Genomic DNA, 20,135 nt, shown 5'->3' on the forward strand with positions numbered 1-20,135 from the left:
CAGGCACTTTTTTTTTTTTATCTCCGTCAATTAATCCTTATTTCCTCTTTTGCTCATTTTAGAATCCTCTTTTTAAGCACTAAACAAGTGGTCCTTACACATGGGTGCACATTATAATCACCTGGGGAAGTTTTAAAACATAGTAACCCTCAGACCCCACCCAAAACCAATTAAATCAGAATCATTTGGGTATGGGAGCAGCACCCAGTCATCAGCACTTTTTACATCTTCCCAGGTGAATCAAATGTGTGACAGAGTTGAAAAGCACTATTTTAATACCTTAAATTAATAACCTGATTATGGCCTTCATTTCACTATTAACCCTTTGGGGGAGGCCTCAAGGGGAAGACACCAAGTCCCTAGACTCAGGCCTCACATGATTGAGCGAGAGGAACTCTGCTGTCAGACCCTACAATGCACTCTTCAGTGGAGGAGGATCACACATTCCAAACATACTCCATCAGGTGACGGCCCTTGCTTTTCTTCCCACTACCATACCAAACTGCCAGAAAATGTCATTTCTAGAGGGGAAAGAAGGAATAGAGTCAATTACTTGACTTTAGAAACAGAGAGTCATCCTATTCCAGTTCATTATTGTTACATAAGAAGCATCTCTGTAATTTAAAAACTGAAAATATCAATTACTTATTTTCATGACAAATATGGAGACAACAGTGCCCTATGCAGCATTATCCAGGTGGCTCACCTGGCGCTGAATGACTTCACGTAAATAGCTCACTCACTTGGCTGGCAAGTTGGTGCTGTGAGTTCCTCTCCATATGGGCCTCTCCGTGGGGCACCCTTACACCTCCTTACAATACAGTGCCTGAGCTCCAAAAGAGAGAATTCCAAGGGAGAGACTCTCAAGAGAATCAGACTCAAGATGTATTTTTTATGACCTAGAAATCACATACTGTCACTTTTGCTGTCAATCGCAAGTCTGCCCATATACAAGTGGAGGGAACAGAGATACCATCTCTCAATGGGAGGAGTTTCCAAAACACGTAAGCAGAGCAAATGGATGGGAAATAGTATTGTGGCCATTTATCAAAATGCATTGTCACATATTAAAAGTTATCCTTTAAATGAGAGGTAAAATTCTACTGTGATTTACAACGTTAGCTCTAGGATAAAACTTATAGGTTCTTCTTACTGGATGCAGAAACTTGGCTGAGTTTCTTACCCTTTGCTCTCAACCCTGCCCATGGCTTAATTTTCAGTTGTAAAATGGATATTCTTATTAGCTAATAAGAACAGTACCCAGCTCACATACAATGTGATCATAGAGCTTTCTTTCCCTGCATTCACTATATACCTATTATCCTGACACCCATACACATTAGCATTTGCCCTGTGTGTGTATGTGTGTTTATAGATATGTATTATATATAGATGTATGTATATAGATATATAGTGTATATATATGTGTGTGTATATATATGTGTATATATACACAAATATGTGTATATTTGTATACGTATGTATATATATACACATATGCATATATATGCACCCACACATATGTATATATATAAAATACATTTTAATTAAAATATAAAAACTTAGGGCAAATGCTATTGTGTATGAGTGTCAGGATAATAGGTATATAGTGAATGCAGGGAAAGAAAGATCTATGATAACAATGTATGTGAGCTGGGTACTATTCTTATTAGCTAATAGGAATATCCATTTTACAACTGAAAATTAAGCCATGGGCAGGGTTGAGAGCAAAGGGTAAGAAACTCAACCAAGTTTCTGCATCCAGGATGTGCTAAGTAGACATTGATTTCATACTTTCAACTTCTTCTATGGTCTTTTCTAGTATTATATATGAGATTCACATATGTAATGGATACAGTATATACTGTAATATGTGTTTAAATCTATGAAATGACCACTGATATCCCATCTTTTTTGCTAATCTTTTCCTATAACCAATACATTCCTTTCAAATACAGAATATAGAATAGAATAATGGCCTCCCAAAGATGTGCATGTCCTAATTCCCAGAACTGGTGAATAGGTCACATTATATAGCAAAGAGGAATTAGGGTTGCAGATATAATTAAGGTTGCTAATCAGTTGAACTTAACATACAGCCCTTAAAATACGGGCCTCTCCATGGGGCAGCCTTGCATTTCCTCACAATACAGTGGCTGTATCATCCGCTAGGGTAATTTGGGCAGGCCAAGTGTAATAACAAATTACTGGGAGGGCTTAGTGTAATCAGTCATAATGACTGAACTCACCACTATTGGCTTTGAAAATGGAAAGAGCCATTAGCCAAAGAATATGGGCAGCCTCTAGAAGCTGGAAAACACAAGGAAATGAATTCTTAAGAGGCTGTGTTGGGCATCTCACCTCCAGAACTCTAAGATAATAGATTTTTGTTTTTTTAAGCCACTAAGTTTGTGGTAATTTGTTACAATAGCAATAAAAAACTAGTACAGTCATTTATGCTTTTTAAAGCAGGTTTATTGAGATATAATTAATATGTAAAAAACTGCATATGGCCGGGCGCGGTGGCTCAAGCCTGTAATCCCAGCACTTTGGGAGGCCGAGACGGGCGGATCACGAGGTCAGGAGATCGAGACCATCCTGGCTAACACGGTGAAACCCCCTCTCTACTAAAAAAAATACAAAAAACTAGCCGGGCGATGTGGCGGGCGCCTGTAGTCCCAGCTACTCGGGAGGCTGAGGCAGGAGAATGGCGTGAACCCGGGAGGCGGAGCTTGCAGTGAGCTGAGATCCGGCCACTGCACTCCAACCTGGGCGACAGAGCGAGACTCCGTCTCAAAAAATAAATAAATAAAAAATAAAAAAACTGCATATATTTAATGTGTACTGTTTGATGAGTTTGGACTGCTCACCTAAATAACAAACAGAGATAGATTCTTCAAGATAATGAGCTTACTCAGAAGTGCACAGGGGATTTGCAAATCCGGGACATGTGGGTTATGGGAATCATAGACATATCCAAAGAAATTGAGGGAAGGAAAAACTTCAGCAAAAGTTTCTGTTATGGGCTTATGTGTACAAGAGTCTTCCAGAGAGGCTTTGTACTAATTCTTATCATAGGCATATGTGTGTGAGGGCCCTCCCTTCTTAAACTCCTGCTTTCACTTATTTTTTTGTTAGGATTTGATGCAAGTGACACCATTTCCATCCTGAAAACTTACACAGGTCATATACACATACCTGTATCATCACCACAATCAAGGTAGTAGACATATTCAACCCAACACCCTCCAATGCTTCCTTGCCTCTCTTTGTTTATGTTTTTGCATGTGTGTGTCGGGGGGGTGGAGTGGGGTAAGAATTTTATTTATTTATTTATTAATTTTTGAGACACAGTCTCACTCTGTCACCCAGGCTGGAGTGCAGTGGCGTGATCTCGGTTCACTGCAAGCTCCACCTCCCAGGTTCACACCATTCTCCCATCTCAGCCTCCTGAGTAGCTGGGACTATAGGCACCCACCACCACACCCAGCTAATTTTTTGTATTTTAGTAGAGACGGGTTTCACCATGTTAGCCAAGATGTTATTGATCTCCTGACCTGATGATCCGCCTGGCTCAGCCTCCCAGAGTGCTGGGATTACAGGCGTGAGCCACTGTGTCCAGCTTGTGTGTGGTAAGAATTTGAAATGTGAGCTCTACCATCCTGATAAAGTTTGAAGTGCACAATACTGTATTGTAAACTATAGGCACGATGTTCTACAGCAGATCTTTAGAACTTATTCTAGAACTTGTGTAACTATAACTTCATACTCTTCAAATGAGCAACAACTTCTCATTTTCCCCACCTACCTGCCCCTGGCAACCACTATGGTATTCTCTGTTTCTATAAGTTTTATTATCATAGATACCTCATATTAAGTGGACTTGTACAGGATTTGTCCTGCTGTGACTAGCTTATTTCACTCAGCATAATGTTCCATAGGTTCATCTATATTGTTGCATATAGCAGGATTTCTTTCTTAAGGTTGAATAATATTTCACTGTATTTATGTATCACATTTTCTTTATCCATTGGGTTTTATCCAACATTATTATCCATTTGGGTTTTCTTTTTGGCTATTGATTTGTAGAAGTTATTTCTATATTTTGGAAATTAATCCCATGTCAGATATATGATTTGCAAATGTTTTTCTCTCATTCCATAGGTTGTATTTGCATTTTGCTTATTCTTTTTCTGTGCAAGCTTTTTGGCTTGATATAATCTCATTTGCTTATTTTTACTTTTGTTGCCTATGTTTTGGTGCCATATTAAAAAAATCATTGTCAAGACCAATGTCAAGATAAGAAGATATATATCTTCCAATATATAAACATAGAATGCCTTTCCATTATTTGTGTCTCTCTTAATTGCTTGTGTTAATGTTTTATAGTATTTACTGTACAAGTCCAACTTCCTTGGTTATGTTTACTCCACAGTACTTAATTCTTTTTGATGCTATTCTAAATGGAATCGTTTTCTCACTTATTTTTCTAGATGCTATTCTAAATGGAATTGTTTTCTTAATTTTTTTTCTAAACGGAATTGTTTTCTTTATATTTTCTAGTGGTTTATTATTAGTGTATAGAAACTTATTTTTGTGTGCTCATTTTGTGGCCTATGATTTTACTGAATTTATTAGTTCTAAAACTTTTTGGTGGAGTCTTTAAGGTTTCCTACAAATAGGATCATGTTATCTGCAAACAGATAATTTTATTTCTTCCTTTCTGATTTAGATGCCTTTTATTTCATTTTCTTTTCTAAATGCTCTGGTTAGAACTTCCAGTACTATGTTGACTAGAAGTGGCATGAGTGAATATCCTTGTCTTGCTTCTCATCTTATAAGAAAAGCTTTCAGCTTTTTACCAGTTATTATATATTAGCTTTAAGCTTAATATATATTGCCTTTATTATATTGAGATAAATTGCTTCTATACCTATTTTCTTGAGCATTTTTATCCAAAAAGTGTATTAAATTTTGTTAAATATTTTTTCTGGGTCTATTGAGATAATCTAGTGATTTTTATCCCTTATTCTGTTAATGTGGTAGATCACATTTCTTAATTTGTGTATATTAAACCATCCTTACATTACAGTGATAAATCCCCCATTATTGTGGTATGTGATCCTTGTGTGTGTTGTTGAATTTGGTTTGCTAGAATTTTCTTGAAAACGTTTGCACTTATGTTCATCAAGAGTGTTGGCCTGTAACTTTCTTTTCCTGCTGTGTCTGTCTGGCTTTGGTGTCAAGGTAATGCTGGTCTCATAAAATCAGTTTGAAAGAGTTCCTTCCCTTCAACTTTTTAGAAGATATGTGTTAATTCTGCTTTAAATGTTTGGTTGAATTTATAAATGAAACCATCTGTTCCAGGGCTTTTCTTTGTTGGAAAATTATTGATTATCAACTCAATATCTTTACTCATTGTTGATCTGTTTGGATTTTCTATTTCTTTATGATTCAGTGTTGGTAAGTTGTATATTCCTAGGTACTTATCATTTTCATTGAGATTATCAAATTTGTTGCATATATAATTGTTTATACAAGTCTTATATGACCTTTTCATTTCTGCAGCATCAATTATAATGTCTTCTCTTTCATTTCTGATTTTATTTAATTGAGTTGTCTTCTTTTTTATTAGCCTAGTAAAGGTGTGTCAATTTTATCTTTTAAAAAAACCTCCTGGTTTTGTTGATTTTTTTCTATTTTTCTGGTCTTTTTTTATTTATTATTGCACTAATCTTTGTTATTTTCTTCCTTTTACTAATGTTAGATTTATTTTATTATTCTTCCTGTTTTTCTTTTTCCATTTCCTTGAGGTGAAAAGTTAAATTGTTTATTTCATATTGTTATTTTTTCTTAAAGAAGTTATTTATTACTATAAACCACCTTAAAACTACTTTTGCTGCGTCCCATAAGTTTTAGTACCATTTGTTTTTAGTTTTATTTGTCTCAAGATATTTTCTGATTTCACTTTTTATCCCTTTTTGACCTGTTTCATAAGTATGTTGACCCATTTCATAAGCATGTTGTGTAAATTCCATATATTTGTAAATTTTCTAATTTTCCTTCTGTTATTGATTTCTAGTTTGACATTATGGTTAGAAAAGATGCTTAGTTTATTTTAATCTTCTTAAATTTGTTAAGAGTTATTTTGTGGTCTATCATGTGATCTGTCCTGGAAAAATTCCTGTGTGCACCTGAGAAGAATATATAGTGTGCTGCTGATGGAATGTTTTGTATATGTCTGTAACATCCGTTTGGCCTATAGTGTTATTCAAGTCTCCCACTTCCTAATTGATTTTCTGTTGGGATGTTCTATTTGTTATTAAAGTGTTATATTGAAGTTTTCTACTATTCTTATATTGCTATCAATTTCTCTCTTCAGTTCTGTCAATATTTACTTTATCTATAGGTACTCTAATGTTGGGTACATATATTTTTACAAATGTTATATTTTCCTGGTGAATTGATGTTATCATTATATTATGTCTTTTTTGTCTCTATGATGGTTTGACTCAATGTTTCTTTAGTCTGATATAAGTACAGCTACCCTGCTTTCTTTTGGTTACCATTTTCATGGAATATCTTTTTCTAACTCTTCATTTTCAGCCTTTGTGTGTCCTTATATATAAAGAGAGTCTCTTATAAATAGCCTATAGTTGGGTCCTGTTTATTATTCATTCAGCCATTCTATGTTTTTGATTGAGAAGTTTAATCCATTTAAAGTGGTTGATATAAAAAGGCTTACTATTGCCATTTTATTCATTGTTTCCTCTATATATTATAATTATTTTCCTCTCTTGTTATCTTCCTTTGTGTTTTATTGATTTATTGTAATGCTGTTGACTTTTTTCTTATTCTGATGTGTATATTTGTATGTATATTTTTGATTACTCAAAAGCTTACATAAAACATCTTATTATTATAATAGTGTATTTTAAGCTGATTAGTAATTATAATTTCTTCTTATTTTTAAATTTAGTGACCATATACTGTTAATTGGAATTAGTGTGGTACATACATAATTCATAATTGCATCTAAATAAGCTATGATATTTTATCACTCAAAATGGAAGCTGCAGCTGCCAAAAGGTATAAATATTTTACATATTACAGTTAGAATGACCAGACTACTATGATATTTCCTCTGTGCTCAAAAACTTCAATTCTTTTTTTCTTCCTAATTTCAAACTCCTCTGTCGCCTGGACCAACATTCTGCCTCTCAATTCCCTGGTTTTTAACCTTCCGACTTAGGATGCATCACAATCACCTGCCATGTTTGTAAAAAATGTCCATTCCTGGGCCCTACCCCTGAACTGCTGAATTATGCTTCTAATTCGGTAAGTCTGAGCTGGAACACAGGAATTTGCATTTTGGTAGGCTCTCTGGATGATCCTGATACAGTTTTATTATTCAAGGACAAGGCATCACAGTTTGAGGAATACAACTTTAGTTTCTCATCTTCTCCCCATTTCACGTGGCTACTACAGTGATTCTTTCAAAATCCAAGTGACATTTCACTGCTGTTGGATTGAGTCCAAAGTTTTTAGTGGTGCATAGAATCTTCAATGAAGGGGCCAATGACTGGCTCCCTCCCCTCTACCCTGCACCCCTGTATTCAGGATGCATCTGCCAAGGATGCATCTGCCAAGGATGTGTGGCATGGTGGCATGAGCTGCTTTGATCTCTGCTGTGCATGCATACGGCCTGCAGAATCCACCATAGGGCAGAGCTTAGCAAGCCTTTAAAGCTCTCTTACATCCGAGAAATATCTGCTAACTCTCTGCCTGTTCTTCTGAATACTGCTTGCCCCACATGGGTTCACAATCTCATGCAAACAGAGCTGCTGGTCCTCCCTGTTCACTTACCACCAAGTTGCCCATTTAACTGGTAATGCTCCAAATTAAATGAATCTCTTTGCCAGTAAGTGGACTCTTAGGGCCCTGAACCAGGAAGGGTGCCGTCACAAGGCACTGAATCTGTCAGTGCCTCATCCTTGATCTTCTCAGCCTCCAGAAATAAATTTCTGTTGTTTACAACCTTCCTAACCTATTACAGCAGCCAGAAAGGATGAAGACACCCTTTCTGCAGGAACGGTTAAGCTGGAGGGTTTTATATGAATGCCCTGCCTGCCCTGGTTGAGCTACTACACTGACAGAGTTGGGAGGCTAGAAATAGCCCCTGGGAATAGAGTCACCGGTTCATTCCGTTCTTAACCAAGATCCAGTAGTTCTCATGAATAAGCCCTTCTCAGCAAGTTGCATGCTTTTGATCAGATTCTAGAGTGCTGCGAAATGGTTGTGTTTGACCATTTTGTCCACTGTTAGAGTTGCTTTTGGGGGAAAGGATTTGAATTTCCCTAGTAGAACCACTCCTATAGCAGATCTTAAAGTCCCATGAACTCTTCAGAACAGCTTTTATGGGTGTGCACGCATGCACACACACATGCGCACATTTGCACACGCATACACACACCCTGTATTCCCTTGGGCATGGCTATATAATACTATTAATCACCAGTGAAGCATGTGTTTGAAATTAATGTTTCCCCAGTAGTGGGGAGGACCACACAGAAATATTCACCCTCTTCTCATCCTTGTGACCACCACAATTCATTTGCATGGTGACTGTTCAAGACAAGAAGCATTGTCTATCCTTTCAGTACAAAATTCAAAGATCCCTCGCCCCTTCACCTCATTATAATTAGCAGCACATTCCAAATGCCTGAGCTAAAGAGTGCCTCCAGCTCACATGAGTTTAAGGGTACTAAAATTGTACCGGCTCAAAGTGTAACAGACCCTCTGCAATACTGCTAGAGCTTCCAGGGTGCTTTGAAATATTTTCCCTTCAAAAAAATTCACGAGCTCACACTGAAAACATTCTGAGAAAGTTTCAACAAAATAAGGATAAAGGATTGTTTAAATATAAAACACTCAAATCTTTTTCATGTATTGTCTAAGCTGATCTGATTAGCTCATGAGAATAACTCCAAGCTCTTGCCAGAACATAACAGGTTTTCTACATAGGTCTAGTTGGAAAGAGAAAGAAAAACTATATACAGCTGTTCCAAGGCTGGGAAATGCTGTGCAGATCTGACAGCAGCTGTTTGCATGCCAAATAGTTCCAGCAATTTCTAATTAAATCCAGCTCAGGAGAAATTTTATGATCTGTATCACATGATTTCTGTCTGTATCTGGGATGCTTTTTCTCCCCCTATTTAAAAGCCCCTCCAGTGAAGTCTGCCTATTTTCTTAATCTTAAAGGGCTAACTAATCTAGAGGCAAAAATATTGTTTTATTCGCTGACGTTAGCACATGCACAGGAGTCCATTGCCGAAGTTCTGCAGGCAGGGGATCTTCAACCTCTTAACTCTAAACACTGAGCAATTGTGGATGAGTGGGGTGAGAGTTGCTCCCTTCTAATAGCTCCTCCATGATGTCTCTATTCAAAAAGTGAATGGCATGCACATTTGTGCTTTTCCAGCTTTGGTTCAAGACTCCTAACTAATAATCCTAAATTAACCATAAGAATAGGCTGGTATAACATTTTGCCAAACACATTCATGTATATTAACTTATTTACAATTTAAAGCAATCACGTGAAGGAAACTGGCCAGATCTTATTATCCCCATTTTACAAATCAGAACACTGACTCTCTCAAACACTAAGTTATTCCTGATAAATATTAAGGTCACATAATAGTAGTTGTCAGGTAAGAACTTGGCAGCAGACTTTTCAGTCCCAAGGCCATTGCTGATTCCACATGGCCCACTCCCTCCCTCACCTCATCAGCTGGACAGACATATCCATCGGTTCCTACATTCAAACGGTGTCATTTAAATGTAGGAACCAATGGAACCAGTGTCCTCAAGAGTGTCTATTTATTCCGCAGGAAAATTATCCATATATTTGAATACCTCTGTGACTCAAATTACATTTTTCTATCACTCAACAGAAATGTAATGTAGCTTAGTTCTATGGGGCTGATACGGATTGATATGGAGGCACGAGACAGATCTGAGAAAGCACTAGTAGTAAATACTAAGTAGCCATAAATACTTAAAATTAAGTATTCTTGCCTGAATTGCACAAGATTCTTATTTCTCTGGGACAGAAGTCCCAGAACTCAGCCTATAATGTACATTTTTAAAAGCCCTGAGGCCAATGGACTAAAAGAATCTAAGCCACACTAAAATAAAAATCTGTCTGTGAATAAGATTTTCATTAAGGTAAACAAAATAACAACCCATCACCCTTTGACATGTTTATTCAGACTATTAATGCTTGTTTCCATGTGATACCACATTCCTAGACTATTGGTAAGTGTATGAGGGGCCTGTGGACACTTTTGCCCCATTATTAATGAGATCAACCAATATAAAAATATTTAATGGGACAAAATTTAATGAAAGTACTTGACTGCCAGCTTATTTGATTGTTTTCTGAGTTTATTACTCAGGATAATTAATGCTAGTTGTTGCAACAGATGAACCCACAAACCAGTGACATAATACCAAAAAAAAAGTCCAGTTTTTATTCTCACAAAATGTAATGAAGTTTGGGCAGCTCTGGGTAGGTAATTCAGGGATTCAAACTGCTCACATGGGATGTTTTAAAGCACCAAATATGGAAGTAGCAAACATCACTTACATGCACATGACAGTGGCCAGTTTCATTGCCCCAACTACACAGCAAGAGATTTAGGAGAATGTGATCTTCCTGTATTCCCAGGAAAAGGAAGCAGTAAGGGATACACAGAGCATTCTATGCAACAGGGCTTTCTCTGTAACCACATCATTCCAGAAGCACCAAATACTCTATTTTGGACAAATATCATAACCTAAGGAGAGGAACTTTGTAACCTTGTCAACAGGAAGGGTCACAAACCTTAGAAGGGCTTCTCTGTTAAAGAGTTACTCTCGAAGCCTTAGACTCCTGCTTATGAAGACTGGGAAGAGACAAGGCCAGGCACGGTGGCTCATGCCTGTAATCTCAGTACTTTGGGAGGCGGGTGGATCACTTGAGGTCAGGAGTTTGAGACCAGCCTGATCAACATGGGGAAACCCGACCTCTACTAAAAATACAAAATTAGCCTGTTGTGGTGGCACATGCCTGTAATCCCAGCTACTTGGGAGGCTGAGGCAGGAGAATCACTTGAACCTGGGAGGCAGAGGTTGCGGTGAACCAAGATGGCGCCTTTGCACTCCAGCCTAGGCAACAATGAGGCTGGGTAGGCTTAGCTATCCAAACCTGTCATTTTATTTAATAATCCAATAAAGATTTTCTGCCAAAGATCTTTATATATGTATATACTTAATTATTGTTGAACTGACCAGGGGAAGCTTTTTCTGGATAGTTTGAATAAGCATCTTGGAATCTTAATTGTCCATGGAATTTGGGATTTTCACAAAGGACTACTCATGTTCAACAACGTCCAAAGGCATTGAATGAGCCAAATAACTCTCTCCCTCATAGCACTATTTATTCTTTTTGTGTAAAAGAGCGACAGTGGATGTACTCCTGTTCTTATGTCACAAGCAGTTGTTCATTTTTAACAGTTTTTCTCACAACTGACGAAGAAAAGATATCAATGTGATACTGCCTGATTATACTTATCCCTTGGTCCATGTAGATGCTGTTTCTTATCTATGTAGTCGTCATAGACATTAGAATCATGATCTTCCTGAATTCAATTTTTTTCAAGGCTTAGGAAACCAAGCTGTCTAGGTCAGTTCCAGAGCCTATGCAGTCAAAATGTTTTGTTTTCTAAATTTCTTCTTGCAGAGAGGACACATCCATATCCTGCCCTCTGTTATCCCCATTTCCATGACAAAAAAGTGAGACCTAAAATAATTTTACCAACCTTCCAGAATACATCGAAGAGTGAAGTATGAATAAAATATGGAATGCTAAATTCCAGTCATACATATTAATCTGTTTTGCAGCTTAGCTGCTCAACTTTTACAATGTGGATGTCTCAGGCTCTTTAGAAATATAGTATGCCTTTGGATTTTAAAACAAATTAAATAAGACCTGTCAGTTCTCAACAGCTCTTATCATATGTTTACTATACATATTTCTTTCCCCAAGGGTGGAACAATGTATGTAAACCTAATAGAAACTGGATTTCAGTTTCTTATAAAGCACAGTCCATATCATATTGACATAGACAATATCAAATTTTCTCTCATCTCGAAAACATTTCAGATTCTATGGCATATAAGCATGTCAAGAGACAATTTTCTGCCAATACCAGAGAGCTGAATGTTTCATGTTCAAAGTAGAATTTATTGTATCTGAAGACAATGCAGTGTAGCCTTGGGAATTTTGAATGTATTACAGACAAAATGAAAATGGTCAATAACGTGGATAACTGTATCTATTTCTCCACTTTCCAAGGTGCATAGTGTCCTTTTTGGCTTAGAAAATTATACATTAGAAACCAAAGAACATTGTTAGGTCATTTAACTACTTTGCGCACATTTCGTATACTTTAAAGCTCACTGTATATTATTTAAAAATAAAGAAAAACCTTACAAGTATCAGAAAGAAAGTGACGTCCAAATTTCTTTTAGTTTTATTTCTTTTTCATGATACATTCAATTTGATTTAGAATATATTAAGAATTAGCACAACTATATAAGTATAGGGCAGGGCAACATTTTGTAAGCCTTTTGTATGGAACACTTAATACCGCTAGAAATAGATCCCGTGGTCAGAAATATTGAGTGTGCTTGGATAAATAAAACTGAAAAGATTTATTTTATTGAAGGATTTTTCAGACCTCCTAATAAACTAATATATATCAAGGCTCAAATGTCTAGTCCCAAAATGCTGTATTTCCTAAACTTACTTGGCCACCATAAACTTTTTTTTGGCAGACTTCTTTAACATCTTGACTCACACTAGTGTTCTATAGAAGAGAGACTGAAAAAGTTGCAATGGGGACTAAAAAATTCTCTTGAATTTCCTAGAAAATACATCCTTACTGTATCCGCACAGTGCTGAAGGACTTTAGCAGATAAGTGGAAAAAATCAGAACAAATTAGTTCAATGTGGAAGAGCTGTGTAGACATACCAAAAATTTATTGAGTTACTACAACGAAGTACCAACGCTATGTATTTAAAATAAAAACCTAATAAAGAAAATAATCTAATTGAGGCAAAATTCAAACTTTAAAAAGTAGAGTAACAAAATAGTTATATGCAAACTAAAATACGTATCTCACACATAACTCCCATTTCTTCCTTTTAAAAATGATTAGGGAGCCCTCTGCATAGTCTAGACTTTGAGCTAGTCACCAAAGGCACAGCAGTGAGTGCACACCTGCAGTTTCCTCTTGCACAAAGCTTTTGAAGGTCCCTGGTAGTGCCATCCAGCCATTATTTATATCTTTGCTCCTGGCAATATATGCCATCAGTCTTACTTTAGGTTTACCACAATTATACTTACCTACAGGAAGATAAATGAACACTTCTCTTATTCCACATTCTACAATAAGAGAAAGCAACATTTTTTACTAAAGAATTATACATATAATTCAGCATGTAATGATTAAGTATTTTCTTCTGAAACCTTTTAAAAATACGCATGTGGTACTCTCTAAGCAATTATTGCAGTTAGAGCCAAAAATGACATTTTTTATCTTAAGTTTCTGTTGAGTTTACAAAACAACTTTTTGCAAGTTTCCTTTAGACATTTACCATCCAAGAAACCACGAAGCTACTATGCTTAGGAAATGTCACAATATCCCCCCACACCATATAGGAACTGCATTACTATACTATCTCCAGGCAGAGTCATACATTTTCCAAACAAAACATGAGCTAATCTAGAAGTTGTTTTTTTTTTCAATATGTAAACTTCCATTTTTTCCATGCTTGCCAGGTTAGAGATGGAGCCAAGGAGACTATAATATTAGTGGAATGCAACTTACTCTTGTAATATAGGAAAATGCCATCCTTTCCAACAGGTTTAAGGTCAGGATAAGGTGGGAAAGGGGATGAAATTGGATTGAAAGCTCCTCTGGAGCAGAGGAGAAGTGAAGAATCCCAGTGGTAATGGAGGAAGATGCTTGGATGTGTTTGGAGTGGTCAGGGGAGGAGCACATGCAAGAATGGCTGAGCATACACGTGTCAGTGCAAGGTGGGGATTAAAATATGAAAGCTGTTATTGGCTTTATTATTATTTTTATTGATGTCTTCCTTCACAGCAACCATTAAACCCACCTTTAAAGCAACAATGAGTGAGATAGTTCATAGTCTCCTGATCTCTGACAGTGTGCCCCCTCTGTGTATTTGCCTTACTAGTTCAGAGACCTATGCTTTCTTGACCAAGGTGACAGGATGTCTGCTTCCTGCTTCATGGTCTCTATCTTCTCCAACACTGCATTCTCTCTTCTCTTAGTAGAAGTTACAAGCTAGTGGTCCATGGGCCAAGTCTAGCATGCAGGTGGGTTTTGTTGGGCTTGGCTTTTTGTTCCCTTTAAATGAGAACCCAAGTAAAACCAGGATATTTCACATAAAATCCAAGCTTTTGGCTTCTTTCGAAAAACTGGAATGTCTCACAACTTTGGCCTCAATATTCTTACAAGGTACAACCAGCTGGGACTGAGGAGCCTCAGTGCTCTAATTCTACCCAAGCCCTACCACTCACATAATGTCTGCAGATGCACTCAGGCAGGCCAGCTCCGTTCATAGAAGCCATCTGCTTGACCCCATTGGGCAATAACCACCCATCTCCAGGAAAACTGAAACTCAACACACAGAGATGACCTCATCAAGATAATTTCTCCATCCCTGCTAACTTAGGTCCTCTTCAAAGCTCACCCAGCAGTAAATGCTCCAGTCCTCATGTCTTCAACAGTCTCCTGAACCTCAACCCAAGTATTTTTTCTTTCCTGTTTCTTCACCATTTTCCTTTTTCACGGATTCTCTCTTATCCACATAGAAAACAGTTTTTACCATCTTAGAGGAAAAACAATGGTCTTTCTTTGACACTTCATCTCCCTCAGGCTATCTGCCTTCTCTTTCAGCACCAATATTCCTGAAAGAATAATTGTGTCTTGCTCTTTGCAATTCTTTACCCTCCATCCAGCTTCAAACCACTGACCCCAGAAGACATTAGAAACTACTTTCATTAAAGGCAAAAAACGGCCTTCTATCCCTCAACCCAACAGACAATTTTTATTCCTCACTATATCAGCCTTGCTGCAATATCTGGCACAGATGACTACTGACTTCTATTTTGAAATTATTTTATTTCCTAGCTTCCAAGGCAGGACTGTCTCCCTGTTTTTATTCTCATCTTTAAACTCCAATTTTATTGGAGATTGAAAATATCTTTAAATATTTTAATATAAAATACTACATGTTTTCTAGACTTAAACATCATTTCTCTAATTCTTTCCACACGCCTTTGAGTCAGACCTAATAACAATATGCTCATTTTTTAAAAGATAAAATATCCTTAAAGAGGTTGAATAAGTTTTACAAGGTAATCATTCAGAAGAGGCAGAGTTGGGACTCACATCTTGGTCTTTCCTGAAACAACACCCCAGCTGTTAAATACCACTCTGTCCTGCCACCCCTTTCTCAAGCTTGTTGGTGACTTCTAGGTAGACCTCAGTACTTTCCTCTTCTCATCTTACATGTTTCCCTGTGCAATATCAACAATGCCCATTGGTTCATCAATTGCCTCTATGTTGATGTTCTTAACCCAATGAACTTCCATTCTAGGTGTTCCTTTTAAGAACCAAATTAATGTACTACCCCTCATGTTCTTTATTTACCTTTATCTTAACATTTACATGGTTTCATTTAGCTTGCAGGAGTATATGGCTATTGTCCAGTAGAACAATAAAATCCTTGAGGAAACTCTATTCTATCATCTTACATCATCTCTGCCCAGCCTAGTGCCTGACCCATAGATAGTTAATGAATATTGAATGAGTGAATTACAGGATATCTAATGGCTGTCTGTACATCGCTACTTAGATCCTCCAAAGCCCCATCTCCTACCTTGTCTATATCTCAAACTCAGGTTGCTTCAAACTTTACTCTCAATCATTTAAGCCACTCTGACTCTGTCCTCTAAATTCCTTATCTCAGAGAATAATAATATCCAGTCAAAAATCTGAGTCTCAATCATTAATATACTTTTGCAAACTCAAGGTTACAAAGTAGGTGTTGAGAAGGCTTACAAGAAAGATAATAATTGTCAGGGGTGGAAAATTGAGCACATAAGGAAAATTGCTAATTAACCCAATATTTTGAAAGCCTATGGAAGAATGAGGTGAGACTTAATTAAAAGTGGAAGATAAGCTCTATTAGAGCACAGGCCTTCTTTGCTTTGTTTTTGCCTCTATTGCTTGCACCTAGAACAACTCCATAAATGTAGAGGATATTCCATAAATGTTAATTAAATGAAACAATTACTAAAGGAACGGCAAATAACCATATAGAATATAGTTTTCGTACGACTAAGAAAAAAATCATCTTCCTAACACATAAAATATTTTAGGCTAGTTATACAGGAAGGCATTTACGACAGTGAGCAATTACACATATTGACCATGAGAAAACTGCGAAAGGGTCAGAGAGAAAGGGAGATTAATCACAAAGGAATTTAACAGGCAGTAGATTGCTCAACAGTAACAATGGAAGATTGACCGTGGTGAATTGATATCTCTAAAATGCTGTGGGAAAATAGCCATTAACTTAACTATCATTCAAGAATGAAGACCAAAAAACAGATCTTTTCAAACAAGAAACAAAAACAAGAGAATATGCCATAACATACAATGCACTTTTTAAAAAGCGCATTATAAACAAATGAAATGATTCCAACAGGGAGGGTGGAGATCCACTAAAGAGGAGGAGCAAAGAAAATGGTCAACACATGGTTATATCTAAACAAATACTATTTCAAACAATAATAATACTTGTTCTTAGAACTCTATTGAAATAGTGCACTAGCTAGCAATAACACTTAAGAGGGACTGGTTAGTTTTAAGCTATTCTAAGGTCCTTACGTTATGTGAAAAGAGAATAAAGATAATGATTAGGCTGTGTTAATCAATTACTAATGTTAACAATTTAAGGGTAGCCACTAACATGATAGAAATACAACGTGTAAACTCCAGGAAAATAAAGAGAAAATTTGAATTTAAAAATACTAATCAATTGAAATGGCAGGAGAATGGAAAAACAAATTCCAGGTTTATATGTTATAACAGACAAGGAATTAAAATACAGGCAAGTTGGAGTCAAGGCATGGGGAACAGATATACCAGGCAAAACCAATCAAAATAAACCTAGTATGGCTATTTAGTAACAGACAAATAGGCTTTATGCCCTAAAGCATTCTTAGTGATAAAGATTTACCATGAAGATATATATATATTTTTTTTTTCTTTTTATCTGTGTGTACATGTATGTACATATCTGAGATGCTATTATGGTCACTTAATGGCATAAGCTCCCCATATGCACATCAAAAATTGAGACTCACAGAGAAAAAATAAGATTCACAAACAAAAAATAACACCAACCCAGTGGAAAAAGAGAGGTTACAAACAAACAGTTCAAATAAAAGAGCAGCAAAGAGGCACACAGTTATTTAGCATCTACCAAATTGATAATTCCATGTAAAAGCCCAATTTCATAATCGATTTAAAAATATAAATTTAGCCATAATGTTTCCCACCCTTCAGTCTTCATCTTTACTAATAAATTAAATATATGCCTTATTTTAAAATGCAATGTATATTTACTTTTATAATTTCTGTTTTTAATATGGAAACTACAGATTTTATATTCTCTTCCTGTTTAGCAATTTTGATTTTGTTATGGTATTTTCCTTTCGTTTTTAACTGTACCTTATGTACCTTGTCTTCTTGTTTTCTAATATTCTAACTTCTTGATACCTGGCATGAGTTATTTTCCTGATGCTAGGCAGTATTTTGTTAATGTTAGAGTCAGGTTACCTGCCTTAGACATAATGGGTATTTCCTGTAGATTGTGCTATTTAAAAAAAAAAAATTATAGTTAAAAAAAGAGAAAACATTTTGAATGTTTATTGGCCTTAAATATTTGATAAAATATACACATTTTTGAGAAAATATAACTTATCAAAGCCGAATCAACAAAAACAAAACTCTTAGTATCTTTGTAACCTTTATGTAAATCAAATCAATAGAAATATAGCTTTCAAAATACCACCAGGTCCAGAAGCAAGCAAGTTCTATCAAATATTCCAAAAGGAAATTATTTCAGTCAGTCTTATAAAAACTCTCCCAGAGAACAGAAAATTAGAGAATGCCTCTCAATTTATTTAATGAAATCTGTATTACTTTGATTCCAAAACAAGATGGAAAAGTCTTATCTACAGAATTTTGTAGCTAAACTACAAAATTACAGACTAAAAGTCAAAATCATTAACAAAATACTGGAAGCTGTATCCAACCATGTAATACAAATAAATCTCGTTACTTGATAGCCCAGATAATCCAGGGGGTAGACAGTGAGGGTTTTCAATGGTGCCTGGGCTATGTGGAGTGGAGAGGCCAAGTGAGTAGAGCTCAGACATTCCAAAGTCCCTTCTGTGTGTTTTCTCTCAGACCACCTTCATGATGGGTTTCCTCCCTCTCACTTTAAAGTTGAGAAAACCGAGACCCAGCCTTGGGAAATGATCTTCCCAAATTAGAGAACTAGTATGTAGTAGAGCTGGGATTCAAATTTCAGCCTTCTGATTCCATGTTTGGTTGCTTCCTTTACATAGCCACATACTAGTAAAGGTTGAATAGCCAGTTCCTCTAGGAAAAGTGCCCTCACTTGTAGCATTTGCTGATTTCTGTAGTATGAATGCTCTCATAGCTGACTTCAGGTTACCATATGATGTCACTGAACACAGAGTTGAGAAGAGATGCACAGAGTTGGCTCCAGGAGCCAGGGCACACTGGCTCCGGCACAGCACTGCCTGTCAGACTTAGTCCTGGTGCCTTTACAGTCTTTATTGATTCATTCTTGCTTGTTCACTGGAGATGGCTGACTTGCTTCTTTAGCAAGTAATAACCCACAGGCATCATTTATTTCATAGATACTTATCAATTATCTATAATATGTCAGTCATTTTTTTAGAACTAAGAGCAGTAAAAACAAAAACAAAAGCAAAATCTTGCCCTTGGGGGCACGTACCTTGTATTGTAGAGAGAAACAGAAACTAAAATAAAAAGTAAATTACATAATATATCAGAAGGAGATAATTGCTATGGAGAAAATCAAGTGAGAAAGTGGGATAAGAGTGACTGAATACTGTGCTTCGATTTTAACAAGCAGGGAAAGTCTTATTGGGAAGGTAATAAAGAACCCAGGCATGTGGGTATCTGATGAGGGGCCTTCTAGGCAGAAAGTGGAGCAGATGCAAAGACCTTGGGCATTATTGTACCCTGATGTATTCAGTGACAGCAAGGAAGACAAGCATGGCCAGTGAAGAGTGAGTGCTGCCAAGAATAAATAGGAGATGAAGTCACAGAGGCAATGGACACATGTGTCACCTTGGGCTCTGAGGCAATTGAAGGTCTTCAGATTTTATTTGGAATTTCCATGTAAATTCTTCTTTATCAATTTTTTGCTTATATACCACATGTCATTTCAATATACAGTTTATTCCTTCCTTCCTTTGGGGAAAAGTTTTCTGTAAACTTATTTCTGTTCCATTAGTACAGTTCCCTAATTAAAAGAAACCAATTATTCCTGTGTTGTATCATTTCTGCCTTCCATCTTTTTCATCGACTCTATGATTATTCCTTGTCTTTTTTTTTTTTTCTGAATCCAGAGTAATTATCTCAAGGATTTTCTCTTTGCCATTATTACATTCCTTTCCCTTTATGGTTAACTTGGTAACTCTGTAATGTTTTGTCTGGTTCTCAATATTATCTCTTTATTTCACTTTCCATGTTAACATTATTCTCCCTTTTTTAAAAAAATTCATAGGCCTGTTTTATTGAATGAATCTTATTCAATTTTTTCTTTTGACACTAGTGGGAAATCTGCTTCTTTTTCTTGGTCTGTGTTTTCTTTCAAACTGAGTCCATTTTGTTATGCCTGCTGTGTCTTTTTTTCCTTCCCTTCATCC

At 36.4% G+C, this 20,135-nt stretch overlaps 1 long non-coding RNA gene across 1 annotated transcript in view; it reads left to right on the forward strand.

The window, feature by feature from the left end:
- Positions 1–338: 338 nt before the first annotated feature.
- The window catches only part of LOC105549574, a 75,691-nt gene continuing 55,894 nt past the window's right edge, over positions 339–20,135 (forward strand). Inside the window, exon 1 of the long non-coding RNA XR_001007564.1 lies at positions 339–464. This is a non-coding gene — a long non-coding RNA (uncharacterized LOC105549574). The remainder of the gene's footprint in view (positions 465–20,135) is intronic.

This window comes from Mandrillus leucophaeus, unplaced genomic scaffold, assembly GCF_000951045.1.
Source record: "Mandrillus leucophaeus isolate KB7577 unplaced genomic scaffold, Mleu.le_1.0 Scaffold445, whole genome shotgun sequence".
Classification (NCBI taxonomy): Eukaryota; Metazoa; Chordata; class Mammalia; order Primates; family Cercopithecidae; genus Mandrillus; species Mandrillus leucophaeus.